Below are 18347 nucleotides of genomic sequence, written 5' to 3'. Positions count from 1 at the left end.
CCCTCAAGGTATGCAAGGTTTCCCTGAAAGAAAAATCCTCTGGGGGAGATACAGAAGGAATGGACTGCTCTGCATCAGAATCTTCAAAAGGGGAGTACGAGTGTTCCTCCATCAGAATGTTCTGAAATAATGGAGCCCTGGTCAGAAGAGGGAGAATCTTCCTCCACTCTGGGTCTCTTGTCCAGAGGGGGTTGGGAACCCCTGATAAGAGTAATTAAATCCTCAGCCATTTTGAGCATCTGCTTTTTAGGCATGGGACCTGGAGATGGGCCCTGTGCAACAGGCCTCTTGGGATGCATGGCTGATTTGGACTTAGTAAAGGCCTTTATGGAAAAGGAAGATGAGGGTCTGAAGACACCATGGGTGGAAGTGGACCTGTCCACATTAAGAGGCTCAACACTCACAGTGGCTTCGGTAGCTGTAGTCAGGGTATGGGCCGAGGCACCTGCGGTCTCGGTTACAGAAGACACCACCAGAGAAGTGTCGTCAGTAGTCAGGGGCTGCGTAGGCGCCTCGCTGAGAACCGGACCACGTGTAGTCGGTTTTGGCATCATGTCGGTCTTTGTCCTTGCGTTTTTTGGACAAAACGGTAGTCGGAGTCTCCGACGACATTTTATAATCAAAAGCCTTACCAAAAAAGTGCTGGGCGAACTCCGCCCGACGCTTAATAGTGCGTTTATTGAAAGTAGCACAAAAGCGACAGCCCGAGATGTCGTGGTCTGGGCCTAAACAAGGTATACAGAGGGAATGGAAATCCTTATGTGGTATTTGCTTCCCACAAGAAATACAATTGTTAACTTTGTCTGACATCGGTCTGAGGCAAGAAAAGTTTCCCCAACGGGGTGCTTAGCTTTAAAGAAGACTTCGGTTTCCAAATTTTCGTAATTTCAGGAGCTGGCCGACCGGCACTTGCGAACTGCTTCTGCTTCGGGCACCGCGCGGCAAAAAAGACTGAAGAAAATGGCGTCGGCTGTGTCTTATATACCCCTGTCGCACTGACGTCAAGAAAGAAAGCGACGACAACCGACGCCGGACCTGGACTTTGAAATTCGGCCGACCAAGGACCCGCCTGACGGCAGGAGAACCCATCTGTTATGACTGCAGCTGTATGCACGATGAACATCACCCATAAAGGCCTGAAGCTCAGACACTCGTCTAACTGAAGTAAAGGCCAAAAGAAGGACAAGTCTTCCAAGAAAGATGAAGTTGCAGGCTCAAAAGCAGCCCAAGTCAGTTTCTCAAGAACAAAATTAAGATCCCAGGAAAGAGAAATAGGCTTCAAGGGAGGTCTAATATGAAGGATGCCTTTAAGAAATTGTTTGACCTCAAACCTAGAAGCCACTGGAGGGGTCAAAGGCAGACAAGCATAAAGAGCTGAAAGGTGAGCCTAAACTGAAGAGTAAGACAGCCCAGCATGGATCAATTCATACAAATAAGAAAGAACCAGAGGAAACTCCATAGAAAATGGATCCTGGTTACGAGCAAGACACCAGACAGAAAATCTTTTCCATTTTGACAAAGATTTCCTGGTAGTGGGTTTCCTGGCCTTCTGCAGAACCCAGAGCACGTCCGCAGAAAAAAGGTGCCAAAAAGGGATCGAAGCCCTATCATCCACAGTGTCAGTTGAAGAGTGGAGAAGTGAGGATGGATGAGAGACTCCTTGCCTTGTCTGGGTAAGTCCACCCAGTGAGGTAACGTGCGACAATTGCCCTTGGCTAAATACATAAGAAGAGGGAACCAATGCTGTCTGGGCCAACAAGCAGTCACCAAGAAGATTTTAGGACAGTCCTGTTCTATCCTGAACAGGACCCTCTGTATAACAGGAAGGGAAGGCATAGAGAAACACCCACTTCCAGGAGAAAGACAGGGCATCCAACTTCCATGCCACAAGACTTGGGACTCTGGTGCAAAAGAGAGAAAGTTGCCTGCTCAGAGGGAAGACAAAAGGATCTGCTTGAGGAGTATCCCACTGGTGAACAATGTCTAGAAACATATTTCTCTGAAGCATCCACTCGTGAGTTTGTGTTATGACAGAGTCTGCCACAAGGTTTTGTTCTGAAAGAATATACTGAAGAGCTACTCTGCATAAGAGATGAGACCTTGCCCATCCTTTCTTGATCTACCACATCACTGCTGCAGTGTGTAACCCAACAAAAAGAAAAAGGCAAGATAAAACTAAAACGCTCAAAGCGGCACTTATCTGAAAATGGCTTGGTAACCAGGAGCATTCAGAATGACAACTGAAGATGGCATTCAGACTGGCAACAAAGAAATTCTGAGGTATGTACATCCATACACAGTGAGCATGGAGGATACATGTGACATATTAAAGTCCTTAAAATAACCTAAGGCTTTGGTATACTGACCGGACATCAGGCTATCTTTAGCTGGGTATCCCTTAAATGAAGAATACTGCAACAGTGATATGGAAGGATGTCTTGGGGTACCTTGACCATAGTATCTCCTTTATGCCACCAGAACTAGCCTGCATTTGGGGGCTTGCACGCTTCCTGCAACACATCTGAACTCCAAGTGCTATTCTGCTCTCCCTGTCTACCACAAAAGAAACTCAAACATTCCATTCCATTACAGGCTTCTTGCAGGATGTCTGTGGGATAGTAACTCAAACTGGGTTTCTACCACATAAGAGAACCTATAGAATTGGTAAACCTACAAGTTATCCATATACAACAGCAAATTCCCAAACAAAATTAGGTTATGGCTGCAGTCTTTTGAATCTAGACTTTATATTCATCTTACGGATTCAGTAACTCCCTGTAAGGAAAGACTGACAGCGATCATGCCTAGGATGCTGTTGAAAGGTCACTGTAAATATAGGGTCAAGTTGTGTCCACAGGCAGTAATGACCCAGAATTCCTGCGTTAAACTAAATAGTGCTGAGATCTAGATTAGGCTTACCCAAAGCTACCTGAAGGAGCAAGAAAATATCAATGAAAGAAGAATGAACAGGTTCTCTGCATCCTCTCTTTTGATGAATCAGACTTTGATAACACACACCACAGTAAAAATTAGAATTAGATTTGTTAGCAACACCTTCTACAGTATCATTTTTGATCTTTGAAGTTAGGGACAACCTCTCAGCTAGTAAAACCACTGCTCGCTAGTCAGATGGCATTATTACAATGTACACACAAGACCACATACAGCATATGACCTCTGAAAAGAAGTAATAGCTTATATAGTGACATCAGAGATAAGTACAGTTCCCATTTACTACTGCAGAACTATTATTACAGTTTTTGGTTGATGAATACATTTGTGTGTGCAACAAGTACACTACTTCAATCTTGCTAGCCCAATTTCTCTTTTAGGGTAAATGTAGGCTTCTCTCTGCCCTCCAGTCACATACCTAGTTATGAATATTCTACTCTATTAAAGCCAGTGCTGTGATACAAGTAACAGCACCCTCAGACCATACTCAGAATGCTTTTTTGTAGCACCTTCAAGGAAAGTCCTTTTACCTTCTCAGATGAACAAGCAGGCAGGTCACATACTCAAGTGCATGATTCTATAAGATGTCTGAACTGTTTTGCTTACAGGGCTCAGTTTTCAGCTTTAAGCTTTATGCCCATAAACTGGAAAAGTATAGTCTCCTATCATTAAAAATTTCAAGCTGGAGTTTACACTCTCCTAGTCACATCCACTGCTTTTTGCCTACACCTATCACCCAGATTTTACTGATTTAACAAAATTAGTGGCACCAAATCTGCTGCATCAACACCCCATATTCAAATAATAGCAGGTGTCAGTTTCTCATATTTTATACAAGTAAAGAAAAAATATCCTTCTCTCATTTAAATCACAGATTCCGTTTACCATGCATTTCATGGGACACCCACATTTCTGCACTAACATTTCATGACACACAAAACAGACATGGAAAGTACAGTTGTGTACACTTACCATAAATGTAGATGTTCAAGTGTATTCACTGTTGCAGTCATTACATTTGGGTTATCTACTTGCAGGTAGCCCTCAGTCAGCCAGATTAACAAAGTCTTAGGTTCTGTGTCAGTTGCTGTCCCTTCTTCTATGATGTCAGGTCGTCAGGGGTATAAAGCATGCAGCCGACGCCATTACATCAGTTTTTCTTGCCCCAGATGTCAGGTGCCCCCTGATGGGAAACAATTAAATATAAAAGTACAAAGATATACCTCCAACAAAAAAGCAAATACACCAAAAAGGCTTTTAAGCATAGTAAAGGAAAGTAGAGGTATAGCCAAAAGAAGTTAGGGGGCTGGAGGGAGGGTAACCAGGACTGCAACAGTGAATACACTCGAACATCTACATTTATGGTAAGTGTACACAACTGTACTATGTTCTTCGTGTTTCACTGTTGCAGTCATTACATTTGGGTAGATTCCCAAAGCTATGGTTGGGAGGAGGAATTTAGACAGCATTAGGGCCAGCTATAAGGCCCTGCAAGACTGCAGTGGCAAAATCAGCTCTGGATTTAGAGAAAATTGGCAAATGATAATGCTTGGTGAAAGTATGTACAGAACTCCAGGTAGCAGCTTCTAGAATGTCCCTAGTAGGGACACCTCTGAGAAAGGCTGTAGAGGTAGCTGCAGCCCTGGTGGATTGAGGTCTGATCCCCTGGGGGATAAGTTTACCATGGTGCTTATAGCAGAAATGAATGCAATGGCTTATCCATTTAGAAATGGTTTGCTTTGAAATAGCCTTCCCCTCTGCCCCTGCAGCAAATGCCACCAGCAGTTGTTCAGACTTCCTTTGAGGTTTAGTCCTGTCCAAGTAGAATCTAAGCTGTCTGTGCACACCTAAGGAATGCAGTATCCATTTCCCCTTTATTCTGTGGATTGGGAAAGAAGGTTGGCAAATGAATGGACTGATTAAGAGCCACACCGGATACCCCACCTTGGGCATGAAGGATGGATTGGTTCTGAGGGACACCCTGTCTGCATGAAAGATGATGAAAGGCTCCACTGCCATAAGGGCCTGTAATTCAGATACCCTTCTAGCTGAAGTGATTGCTAAAAGGAAAGCTGTTTTCCAAGAAATAAATTTTAAGTCTGCAGTAGCAGCTGGCTCGAAAGGAGGTAGAGAGTTTCTCCAAGACAAAGTTAAAGTCCCAGACTGGGGTTGGAGCTCTCCAGGGTGGTCTCAAATTTTTGGCCCCTCTGAGGAACTGCTTGAGCAATGGATGAGAGAAGAGGGGAGGTTCTGTGTTATAATGAGCTGAAATACCTGATGGGGTGGATTTTAATGGAGGAAAAAGACAGGCCCTTGTGAAGCATCTCAGTTAAGTATTGTAAAATCTGAGGTAAATTGGGCGCTGCTGTACTCATCCCCTGAGATTGGTTCCAGGCACAGAATCTTTTCCATTTTTCAGCATAAGATTTTCTAGTACTAGGCCTCCTTGCCTCTAAAATGATACCCATCACAGGTTTGCTGAGGGATATTAAAGGAGAGATTAAGTAATTAGCCAGGCTGCAAGGTTCAGTGTTAGAAGCTGAGGGTGCAGAATCTCATTCTCCTGCTGAGACAGCAGGGAAGGAGTCTGAGGCAGGTGCCATGGAGATAACCGTGACACACTGCGCAGGAGGGGGTACCAGTGTTGGCGTGGCCAGTCTGGAGCAATCAAAATCATCCTTGGTTTTTCCAGTTTGAGTTTTAGTAGTACTTTGCAGAGCAGAGGCAGAGGGGGGAAGGCATAGACTGACAGGTTTTTCCAGCTGAAGGACAGAGCATCCACTTTCCAGGCTTGTTTGTGGGGAGTCCTTGTGCAAAAGTTGTCCAATTGGTAGTTCTGGAGAGAGGCAAACAGGTCTATATCTGGGCTCCCCCATTTGCTTATGTTGAAAGTCCTTGGTTCCAGTTTCCACTCGTGTGGGTCCATGAGGTTTCTGCTTAGTCCATCTGCCAGTGTATTTAATTGTCCTGGCAGGAAATGAGCTTGTAGGTGTACTTGGTAGCTCAAGGCTGTGTTCCACAATGCCATGGCTAGTATGCAGAGGGGGTAAGAATGTGTACCCCCCTGCTTATGTACCACATAACAGTGGTGTTGTCCGTCTTTACCATTGGTTGTCCTGGAAGAATGTGGTCCTTGAAGGCTGTCGGAGCATTCTGTACAGCTAACATTTCTATTTGATTGATATGCAGGTGCATTCGACTTGGGTTCCATTTGCCCTGAATACATTTCCCTGCCAGGTGAGCCCCCCATGCATAGTCTGATGTCTGTTGTTAGGGTTTGGGTGGCAGGGGGTGGTGTGAAAGGTAGTCCCTTGTTATGGTGGCAGGCCTCTGCCTACCAAAGGAACTCTAGGTGTAGGCAAGGTATGATAGAAATCATTGTTAAAAGGTCCTGAGAATGTTGACACCATAGGCTTTTTAGATAACACTGTAGTTTCCTCATATGCAGTCTTGCATATGGAATTAGAAGAATGCAGGTGGCCATGAACCCCAAGGCTTGCAGTATTTGTCTTGCAGATAGCAGGGTTTTTGTGGCCACTTGTTTGAAGTAGTCAAATGAATTTGTTTCACTGGCGTGATGTAAGCCATCTGGGAAGTTGTATTCAAGCTTGCTCCCAGGAATATAATTTGTTGACAGGGTACCAGGTGCGATTTATTTTCATTTATGGTGTACCCCAGTTAAAACCCTTTGTACAAAGGCCAGATGATTCAAAAATATGTCCCCTTGCTTTCTGCCTGAATTAGACAATCGTCCAGCTATGCATATATTTGAATATTGCTTTGCCTGAAAAATGCAATAACTGGGGCTAGGCACTTTGTGAATACCCTGGGCGCAGTAGATAAGCCAAAGGGCAGTGCAGAGAACTGATGGTGCGTGTAGCCTGGTTTGAAGCATAGGTATCTTCTGCAAGATTCCCTGACTGGGATGTGCAGGTATGCTTCTTTTAAATCTAGTATCGCCAACCAGGCATCTTTTCCTAGCATAGGAAGTAATTGGTGAAGAGTCAGCATCTTGAATTTTGAAATCTCCAAAAAAGGTGTTTAAAGTAGACAGGTCCAGGATAGGAGGCCATGAATTGTCATTTCTGGGTACCAGGAAAAGTCTCAAGTAAAAACCTTGTCCCTTTTCCTCTTCTGGTATCAGTTGAATAGCCCCCATGCTTAAGAGAGAAAGTACTTGTTTTTGGGTCTCTGCCCACTGATTTGGGGGTAGGTCCAGCCACCCGCTTGGTGTTGGCAACGTGTGAAGTGAAATCTGTATCCCTGGGACACTATATTTAAAACTAATTTGTCCTGGGTAATGAGTTCCCAATTCTTTACATGAAGAGCAATCTTTCCCCCCAAAGGGGCAGTCAGTTGATAAGTGCTTGGAAATTTTAAAAGGAAGTCATTGAGATAGTTTACCATAGGGGGGAGTCTTATTATTCCCAGATTTGGAAGTGGAGGCCCCCCACTGCTTAGTTCTGCGTGTCCCCTGGGACTGAAACCTGGGGTTTTTGCTGTGTCTGGGTTGGGCTTGAGAAGACCTGGAAGGGGCTGGAAAGGAGCAATTCTTAGAGGGCCAGTGCCTACTAAATCTAGGAAGCTGAACTTGTAAAAAATCTTTAACAGTTTACATAGATTTAGCTTCATCTTCCATCTTTTTAAGAACTTCCTCAGTCTTGTTGCCAAACAGGCGGTCCTGATTTAAAGGAGCATCCAACAATTTAGCTTTAACATCAGGCAAAGATTGCTCCTCAAGTCAAGCATGCCTTCTGAGCACAGACCCAGTAACAGCAGCCCAGCAACAGGCCTCTAATGAATCAAAACCACATTGCAAAGTATGTTTTCCAACTTGTTCAGCAAAATGCATTAAATCCTGTAATTCTTTGTTTTCCACACAGTCAGGAATCAACATCATTTTCTGTTTAAGCAGTCCAATAACATGTTGCCGATACTTTAACATATGAAACTGGCAGTTTAAAGCCCTAATGGCCAAGTTTGCAGAAGTGTAAACCTTCTTACCCCATCTATCCAGCGCCCTGGAGTCTCTATCAGAAGGGGTAGGATTTTTAGCAGTAGAAGCCTTAATACCCTTGGGCCCCTGTGAAATAGTCTCTGGATCTGTAATAGGATTTTTAAAAAGGAACTTGTGGGACTCCGGGACCCTGTAGTATCTGTCAGGTTTTCTGGGAGCAGGAGGCAGGGAATCAGGGGCCAAACTAGATTCCGAAAAAACAAACAACAATGTTTAGTACAGGAGAAATAACTAAAGGCCTATGCTGAGGTAGGAGAAGGAAATCCCTAAGCCTCTTTGTTGAATCAGAAAAATCCTGACTTTCCCACTGGAAATGCTCCCTTAGAGTATGTAAGGTTTCCTCAAAAGAAAAATCATCAGGAGGGGAAGCAGAGGGAATGGAGTCCTCTGCATCAGAATCCTCATAAGTGGGTAAGGGCAAATTCGGATCAGAAGAATCAGAAAAAACAGAATCCTGATCAGAAGATTCATAATCAACTTCAGTCCTAGGCCTCTTAGAAGGGGGGGGGGGTTGGCTACCCCTGATTAGAGTTATTAGATCTTCAGCCATTCTTATCATTTGTTTTTTTTTTTAGGCATAGAGGCATGGGCATTGTTTTTTTATTTTTTATTTTGGCATGGATCGAGATTTAGGCCTAAGTAAAGAAGGAGGCGTTGATTTAATATGCAAGTCCGTAGGCCTGAATACAGCCTCAGAAGCCAGTGCCTGCACAGCGGCTCCGGACTCATCCAAGGTAGAGACATCTGCGGGTTCCATAGCTGAAGCATCTCACGGCATACCGGACTCCGAATGGGTCTCAGTAGAAGCCTGCGAATCAGAAGTAGCAGGTATCAGGGGCTGTGAAAGTGCCTCAGTGAGTACCGGCGAACTGGCGACTGGCTTAGGAGAAGCATCGTCGGCAGTTTTGAACCTCGGCAGCCTGTCTTTATCTTTGCATTTTTTCGGAATCCCTGTAGTCAGATGGCTAACCAACAACATTTCTGGATAATTAAACAGACAATCGAAATATTTAGAGGCGAAAATATACCACTGACGGATAGTGCGCTGATTAAATAAAGCACAAAACCAACAGCAAGGTACACCATGGTCAAGGCCTAGGCAAGGAATACAGTACAAATGAAAATCTTTATGAGGTATTTGCTTTCCACAAGTAATGCAATTATTAACTTTTACTGACATCGGTAAGGAGCAAGAAAAAGTTTCACCAATGGGTTACTTAGCTTAGTTGAAGACTTCGGTTCTGAAACTCGAAAACGAAAATTTCAGGAGTAGGCTGACTGGCACTTGCGAACTGCTTCTGCTTCAGGCACGGCACACTAAGAAAGACTGATGTAATGGTGTCGGCTGCATGTTTTATACCCGACAACCTGACGTCATGGAAGGGACAGCAACCAACGCAGGACCCAAGACTTTGTTAATCAGGCCGACTGATGGCTACCTGCAAGCAGACAACCCAAATGTAATGACTGCAACAGTGACACATGAAGAACATCTTCTTGTGCACGTCTCTTTTTAGTTTGGAGGTTAGTTTAAAATAGTTAGTGCTGCCCAGGTATCTCTACATACAAGAAATGAAGCGGGACAGGAGAACGCAATATGAATTTTGCAAATATGAGTGATAACATAATCAATAACTTGCATTATGAGTAAAGTTTTACTCTACAAGAAAGTACAATTGTATAAAAGAACTTACCATAACAGCAGATGTTTGAAGGATCACTGCTGCAGCAGCCCTAACTATACAGATTATATCCTATCAAGGCTACAACAGCCGGCCAGCTTCCAAAGCTTCAGGGCACCTTCCATGCACCTAAGCCATCAGTCAGCTCAAGACATGTATGTGCATCAAGCCCTTCAGAACTTTCATGCTAAGAGATAGTATGAGGCTGAGCCCTAAATGGACAATGCTAGGCACAAGACAAAGTAAGTACTCATACCCTGCCATAAAAAATAATACCAAAAACCAAGGGGGATGGGAAGGGAGTGGCTACTGCAGCAGTGATCATTCGAAAATCTACTGTTATGCTATACTGTTCCTCATATTGATCACTGTTGCAGTAGGCTTAGCTATACGGGTAGATTACCCTAGCTTACATTTGGGAGGTAGAAGAAAAAAAGTCCAGGAGCCCCTGGAGAATGGTCCTTGCAGTGTCTCATCTAGAACAAGAGAATGAATCAAGCTTATAGTGCTTTGTAAAAATATAGAGAACCAAGTTGCAGCTTCTAGAACATTTCTAGAATCCAACTCTTTCCAAAATGCCATAGATGAAGCCAAGGCTCTGGTAGAATGGGCTTTAACCCCTGCCTGGAATAGTTTTGTTATGGTAAGTATAATAAAAGATAACAGTTTGAGACAACTATTTAGAAAAAGTCTGTTTTGGCACAGGTTGCTCCTTTTTACCCTCACAAGAAATGAACAATTGAATCTGAAGCTCTGAAAGATTTAGTTCTGTCAAGACTGTATCCAAGTTGTCTGTGGACATCAAATGCATGGAGTATCCCTTCTCCCTCATTTTTGGGTTTAGGAAAAAAAATGGGGAGGTGAATATTTCGGCTTAAAGTAAACTCAGATACTACTTTAGGCATAAAAGAAGAATTTGTTCTCAAAGAAACCATGTCCCAGTAGAAAATGAGATAGGGTTAAACTCACCATAAGAGCTTGCAACTCAGATACCCTTCTCACACAGGTAAGAGCAATCCGTAAAACTGTTTTCCATATTAAGAACCTCAAGTCAGCCAGGTTGGCTAGCTCAAATGGAGCAAGTGATACCTTCTCTAACACAAAAGTAAGATCTCAAAGATGGGCACCGCTTTTCTTCAATGAAAAGAAAAGGCATCTGTCTTCCAGGCCTTCTTGCATGGAGTCCTAGAGCACAATCTTGTCAGTTGGTTGTTCAGAGAACAGTCAAACTGGTCTACTTGAGGAACTCCCCACAGATGGATCGAATCTTGGAAGACCCCTGATCTAGTCTCCATTCAGGAGTGTCTGACCTTGCCTTGCTCAGCCTGTCAGCCACACAGTCTTGGTCGAACAGAATGTAGAATGACTGTAGAGTAAACTTTTCCTTGAAGCTATATCACAAGCTAACATGGCTAGCCTGCAAAAGGAGTACGACCTGGTTCTGCTTTGCTAGTTGATGTACCACATACATGAGTGCAGTCTAACAATATGAAAAGGTCCCAGGGACCAGTAGGTGATGCAGAAAGTTGAATGTCTTAATCAGGGCAAGCATTGATTTTATATTTACATGCTTGCTTCTGTCCTTATTGTTCCAAACATTTTGGACTTTTATCCCTCCTGAAACTGCTCCTGAAGTAAAATCCAGGGCACCTGTGGTGACTGACTGCTTTGGAAAAGGGAGTAGGGGAGACCTAGATTTAGGGATATTTGCTGTCTCCAAGAAAGTGATTTCCCTTCTGACAAACCCCAGCATTGGGAATTTGAAAAGACACAGGATTTCAGTGCTAGGACCAATGAGACTTCAGATACCACTAGATCCTTCTCATGTGGAGTCTTGCCAGAGGTATCAGGAGAATTCAACAGACACACAGTCCTGAGGTATTCCTTTGCAATGACTGAAGTCTGAGTGAAAAACCTTAGAAACAGATCAAGATACAGAACAATTTTTTCCCCTGGGGAAGAAAAGCTCTTTGAACTGAGATTTCTAGCTGACACCCGAGGGACACAATCCTGTGTGGAGTCAAGAAAGACTTGAGTGTTCTGTTGGAATCCCAACTAGTGTAAGAGATCTCTAACAAAGTGAGAGATTCCAAACATGTACAAAAAGACTCTGCAAAGATAAGCAATTCATCTAAATATGGAAAAATGTGGATACCCTGTAGCCTGCAATGACCTATAAGTGGAGCCTGACACTTTGTAAACACTCTTGGTACAGCAGACAGTCCCAGTGATAATGTGATACAGACACAATGTGATACAGACACACCTGAAGTCTGGATTGGAGGTTGGTATAATGGTTAAGGTGTCTAAATCACAGGCATAAGGTACTTCGTTTGATTCTCACCTTTGAATGGGAAACTGGCTAGGCTTAAAATGGATCACAAAGGCAGCTAGCCTAGGACTTGCCTATAAGAATACGAATGTCATAAGCCTCTTTAAAATCTAGAGTTATTAGAAAACTTTAACAAGGAAGAAGAGGTAACAGGTTGTGATGTGACATTTTGAAGTTGGGCACTATCACAAACAGGCTTAGGAATGAATGATCTAGATCTAGTCTCCAAGCATTTTCTTCCTTTGGCACTAAAAACCTCCTTGAATAAAAACCTTCCCACCTGTCTAGTTCTATCATTCCCTGGGACAGCATGTAATGAAAGACAGGTGGAAATAAAACAGTCTGTTCTGGTGAATGAGGGAATTACCCCCTTGGAAAGGAGGAATTTCCTCCCACTGTCATCTGTAACCTTGATGAATGATATTCAAAACCCATTTGTCGAACCTATCTGTTGCCTAAGAGAAAAGTGGAGATTCAGACTTTTTGCAAGGGAAAATGGACTGCCAGAGTGAGGTGGTGGGGGGATAAGGTCCCTTAAATAGTCATTCTGACATACTGGACTGTCCTTTGTTTTTGGAGGTTCCAGAAGTCTTTTTGGGAACCCCTTCCACTTCTACTTAAATGTCTGTTTACCTGCTGTAGCATAACATATGCGTTGTACCTTTAAGAAGCATTTCTAAGGCCTGAACGTGCATATAAATAGCAGGCAAGTGCCATCTTCAGTGCCATTTTGTGAGTACAGCCAGTGTGAACATCTATGCATGCAACTAGTTTATTTATATGTTTATGTTTGTGTATACAATAAAGCTGCTTGAAGAGAACCCACAGTGTTAGTTTACTTCATCCTGACTTGATGAGCGACATGGTGTCAGAACCGGGATTCCAGAGACTACTTTTCAGAGGCATGAAGTGCAGAGTTAACAGTGAGCACAAACTGAGTGAAGCGAATGCAAAAACAGGTCAGAAACAAATTAAAGGTAATGAAAACTTGCACGAACAATTTATTTTATAAAAAAGATAAAACAGAGCATTTCAAGGGCACAAAACGCATTACTAAGCAAACATTTGTTAACAAAATGAGAAACATTAAAAGTTTCTTCATTAAACAAAATGTTTGAAAATTAAGATATTTGAGAAAACATACATCAGAAAAGCACACAAACGGTTCAGAATTACCTCAGAATTGCAAAACGAGCATATTCGGCAAATTACTGCGTTTTGGCATAAACTACACTTCGCATTGATTGGAGCTCTGAATAGTATAACTAGAGTTATTTGAAGTATCTCAAAGTGTGCAAAAGTGCTTACAGTGTGTGTATATTGCTGTGCATTTATTCTGAAGAGTTTGCTTGTTTGCAAAGTGCCACTATTTTGTAAAGTGCAGTCCAACATAGCAATTTCAACGTCATGTGCTGGGTATGTCTATTCACAGAGTGTCACCATACAAAGTGTTTTTTGCACTATACAGAGTTGTTTAGGAAAGCATTGCCATTTTAGGGAAATTTCAGTGTGCTGTGTATTGTTTATTCGCAAAGTGCAATTACTTCAAAATGTTTCTTACCCAGAGTATCTTCTGCCCAGTTTATTCGCACAGTGCAGTTATTTTGAAATGTTTCTTACAATGATAAGAGGTGATTTCAATAGTATTATAGTGCTCAGGAAACATATTAAGCAAAGTTCAGTCACACAGAGGCTTGTGCTACTGGGAGTAGTTACAAGTACCAGCATAAATTTCAGGCACATGTACACGTGTGTGTGTTCATGCACACTGGCAAAAGTCTTCACTGAGATGTATTAATATGGCAGAAGTTTTTTGAAAATCGCTACCACTTCTATTTGATCAGTATATTGCAAAGAATTGGAGAATATCTGAGCAAGAATACGATATATTCATACAAGCAGCTTATTCTGATAAAGATGCACGCACCAGGGCATTCATTTTGCTAAATCTAGCAGGGTCAGAGGCTATAGAAAGACAGCGTTCATTTGTATATGCACCAGCAGTGCATGAAGGTCAAGGGGCAAATTGTCATATTACTGTACAGGCTGACTCAAGGGAAAACCCCAAAGATTTGAAGAGTAAATTTAAAGAAATGTGTAACCCCCAGACCAATGTTACATTAGAGAGGCATTTTGTTTTACAGAAGAGATCAAAAGCAAGGAGAAACCTTTGCAGCTTATATTACTGACCTGAGAAACAAAGCTAAAACTTGGAAGTTCAGTGACTTAAAAGATGACTTAATAAAGGACAGGCTCATGTGTAGTATTAATAATGCTGCCATGACAAAGATTTTACTTCATGACAGTGATTTAATGCTGACCAAAGCTACTGAGATTTGTCAAATTCATGAAGTTACAGAAAGGCACACAAATATGATTGCAAGTAATAAGAGCATGGTTTCAGCAGGTTCCAGAGCAAATGTAAACAGCATGCAACATATGGTAGGCAGAAAACAGGCCTAACCATGTGGCAGCTGTAGCCCCTGTAGGTGTGGCAAGGAAAACCCGCGAACTTCCAGCAAGTTCTAAGACTAGTTCAGTTAAAGAAGCATGCTCAGTGCCCTAACAAGGGTGAAGCAGCAAAACCCAAGTCCAGCTTTATTGTTAACTGTTGCAATTGTGGTGCCAACCATGAATCAAAAAGAAAAGTGCTTCGCATTTGGTCAGCAATGCCATAAATGTAAGAAATGGAACCATTTTCAAAAATTTTGCAAATCAAGTAAACCTCACGCTGTTACAAAGAAGGGTCATGCAAAAAAGCAAATTGATCAAGATGAACTGCAACAGTCTGCTTTCTATGTAGATGGTACAGCAGTGATTGGTGAAAAGCTTGATGCAGTAGATTTATTAGCAAAGAATGGAGTGTTTTGTACCATCCAGATTAATGGTAAATCTACTGAGCTCAAAGTAGACACTGGTTCAAAGTGTAATGTTATGCCAGCAGACACATTTGCTAAGGTGAGAGCTGGTGAACAACTAAATGTGACCAGCTGTGTGAAACTTGTTGCTTACGGAGGTGAAGAAATTCAAACCGAAGGCTCAGTAGTGCTCTCATGTTATGTGGACAAAAACTGTTACAGCTTATTATTCTATGTAGTTCGAAGACCTGTGCAGTCATTATTGGGTCTCGGAGACAGTCTGAGAATGAATCTGCTTTCTTTTACTAAAGAAGTTCATCAGATTAACACATGTCCCAGTTCCAGCTTCATTAACACTATTTTTTCACAGTATGCTGATGTTTTCGATGACGAGTTGGGCAAACTTCCAGTTGTGTATTCTATGAAGTTAGACCCAGATATCAGTCCAGTAGTCAGACCTAAAAGAAAAGTTCCAATAGCTATGCAGCATAAAGTCAAAGCTCAGTTGGACAAAATGGTGCAACAAGGTGTAATTTGTCCAGTTACAGAACCTAGCGAATGGGTGTCATCCATGGTAGCAGTTTGCAAAAAAGGCTCAGACGAAATCAGAATATGCATTCACCCAAGAGATTTGAACAAAGCATTGAAAAGACTGCATCATCCCATGCGTACAGTCAAAGAAGTTGAAGCTCTAATACCAAATGCCACTGTTTTTTTGTCTTAGATATAAAAAGTTCATTTTGGCAAGTGATGCTTAACCAGAAATCTTCATTACTGACTACATTCAGTACCCCATTTGGAAGATACAGATTTCTTAGGATGCCATTTGGAATAAATTCTGCAAGTGAAGTCTTTCAATGTGCAGTGGAGACTTTTCTTTTCAGGTTATCCTTGTGCCATAACAGTAGATGATTTGTTAGTCAGAGGCAATGGTGAAGCACAGCATGACAGAAATCTTAAGACAGCTCTAGATAGAGCATGCAAAGTGAATTTAAAGCTTAACCCTCTAAAGTACAAATTCAGACTAGCAGAAGTTACATATGTAGGTCATTTATTTACTAGCACTGGCTTGAGACCCCCCCCCCCCCCGTCCAAGCAAGCAGCCATTCTTGAGATGCCAGCACCAGATAATGTACAAAATCTACAATGTTTTCTTGGTATGGTCAACTATTTAGGCAAGTTCATACCAGACTTCAGTGAGTTGACAGCACCTTTGAGAGAGCTAACATGTAAGAATGTTACATGGTCATGGTTAGATCACCAGAAAGCATTTGAAGACCTTAAGCAGAAAACGTTTCATTTAATTAATAAACTTTTAAGCAGAAAACTGCTACTCCACCTACATTAAAATACTACAATGTCAACAAACCAGTAACTCTTTCTTGTGGTGCTTCAAAATTTGGTCTTGGTGCAGTTATTCATCAAGAGGGTAGCCCAGTAGCCTGTGCATCTAGAACACTTACCCAAACTGAAATGCAGCATGCTCAGATTGAGAAAGAACTTTTGGCAATAGTATTTCATGCACCAAGTTTCATGATTATATCTATGGTTGAGATATTCAGATTCAAACTGATCAACCTTTGGTTATTATCTCTCACTGAGACAGATGCCTGGTGTCAAAGCCATGGCCTCAAGCTCAATGCCAAAAAGTGCACTGTCATGCCCTTTGGTAAAAACTCTGTATCCATGAGCTACCACATAGGTGGTAGTCTACTTAACACCGAAAGTGTGATAAGAGACCTTGGGACACAGGTGGACAGTAGTCTCTCCTTTGATAATCACATCACCACAGTAGTCAGGAAATCCTTCTACGTAGCACACCTCATCACAAAAGGCTTCTCATCCAGGAAAAAAAGAGGTCATTGTTCCCCTCTACTCATCACTCATTAGACCCATTATAGAGTATAGTGCCCCTTTTGGTATGTACCTCACAAGACATCTACAACAACTGGAAAGGCCGCAGAAATACCTCACAAAGAAGATTACCAGTCTCAAACAGATGTCTTGCGCAGAATGTCTCAAAAAAATCTACATGTTTACTCCATCGCATATCACATACTCAGAGGCAATCTCTGCCTAACATACAAAGCTATGTCAAACCCAGAGCTGTTGGACATGCTCCACTTAAAGAAATCCCACTCCCTCCACGCTACATGCTCTAGGGACCTAAACCTTGTCAACACAATAAGCAGAGCATGCTGGAGGGATAGATTCCTGTCCCAGAGACTTCCCATACTCTGGAACAAATTACCTATCTATATCAAACAAAGCTCCCCATTAGCACTCCAAGAAAAATCTTAGTGATTGGATGGGAAATAGAAAATTCACCCCGGAGATCACCTTGTGGCTCTGCTCAACAGGGGCACAGGAAAATAATTTTCTTGTGTGACGAAAGTCAGGGTACCTTTTTGGCTAGGATTGTATAGGCCCTAGGGCCAATAGCCTAGTACCTACCTATGAAAGAAGCCTAAGCATTCAGCTCCAGCAAGACTGCAAAGAATGACACTTAAATTGCAAAGGTACAACTTCAAAATTGTCTATACAAAAGGCAAACTTCTTTATTTGGCTGGTACCTTATACAGATCACTTAGAAATACAACGGAATAGCTTGACGCAGAAAATTTTGACTTCAATGTCATGGAAGTGTGCAATTTTTCTACCACAAGACTTGATAAGCTAAGAGATCATACAAAGACTGATCCAATTTTTCAAAAGCTCAACCACTGCACCAATGTTGGATGGCCGTCAAAGCAATCTAGTGTACCAACTGAAGTGCAACCCTACTTTCCTTACAGAGATGAGATGTTGACAGAGGACAGCATTATTTTCAAAGATCCTAAAATTGTTGTTCCTGCTTCCTTACAACATGAACACATCCAGATTTTGCATCATGGTCACCCAGGTTCCAAAGCTACCAACAGAAGGGCGAGAGGACTAGTATGTTGGACTTCTCTAGCAAAAGACATTGATAGAGCACTTTCTTCTTGTTCAGTATGCAATAGTACTCAACCACATTTGCAAACAGAACCACTTCAGCTAAGTCAAGTTCCTGAACTACCTTGGTCAACAGTAGCCACTGACATATTCGAGTGGAACAATCAACATTACTTAGTACTGGTAGACTCTTATTCGGACTGGTTTCAGAACGATTTACTACCTAACCTAACATCCACTACTATTATTACCAAGCTGAAACATCATTTCTCAGTCCATGGAAGTTCGCAGAAGCTCATCTTTGACAATGGTACCCAATTTACCAGTCAGTTGTTTCAGAAATTTGCAAGAGAATGCGACTTTGTACATGTTACTAGTAGTGCAGAATATCCGCAGTCAAATGGACTAGCTGAATATACAGACTACAAAACAACAACTTGAGAAGTCAAAGCATGAAAATACCAATGTCTTTTTGAATTTACTCAATCTCAGAAACATATTCCGTGACAATATACTTGGCTCACCTGTTCAGAGTCTTCTGTCTAGGCAAACCAGAACATTGCCTATCAGTT

This window comes from Protopterus annectens, chromosome 1.part0 (assembly GCF_019279795.1).
Source record: "Protopterus annectens isolate FY-2018-M chromosome 1.part0, PAN1.0, whole genome shotgun sequence".
In the NCBI taxonomy this organism is placed as follows: Eukaryota; Metazoa; Chordata; order Ceratodontiformes; family Protopteridae; genus Protopterus; species Protopterus annectens.
This window is presented reverse-complemented; position numbering follows the sequence as displayed.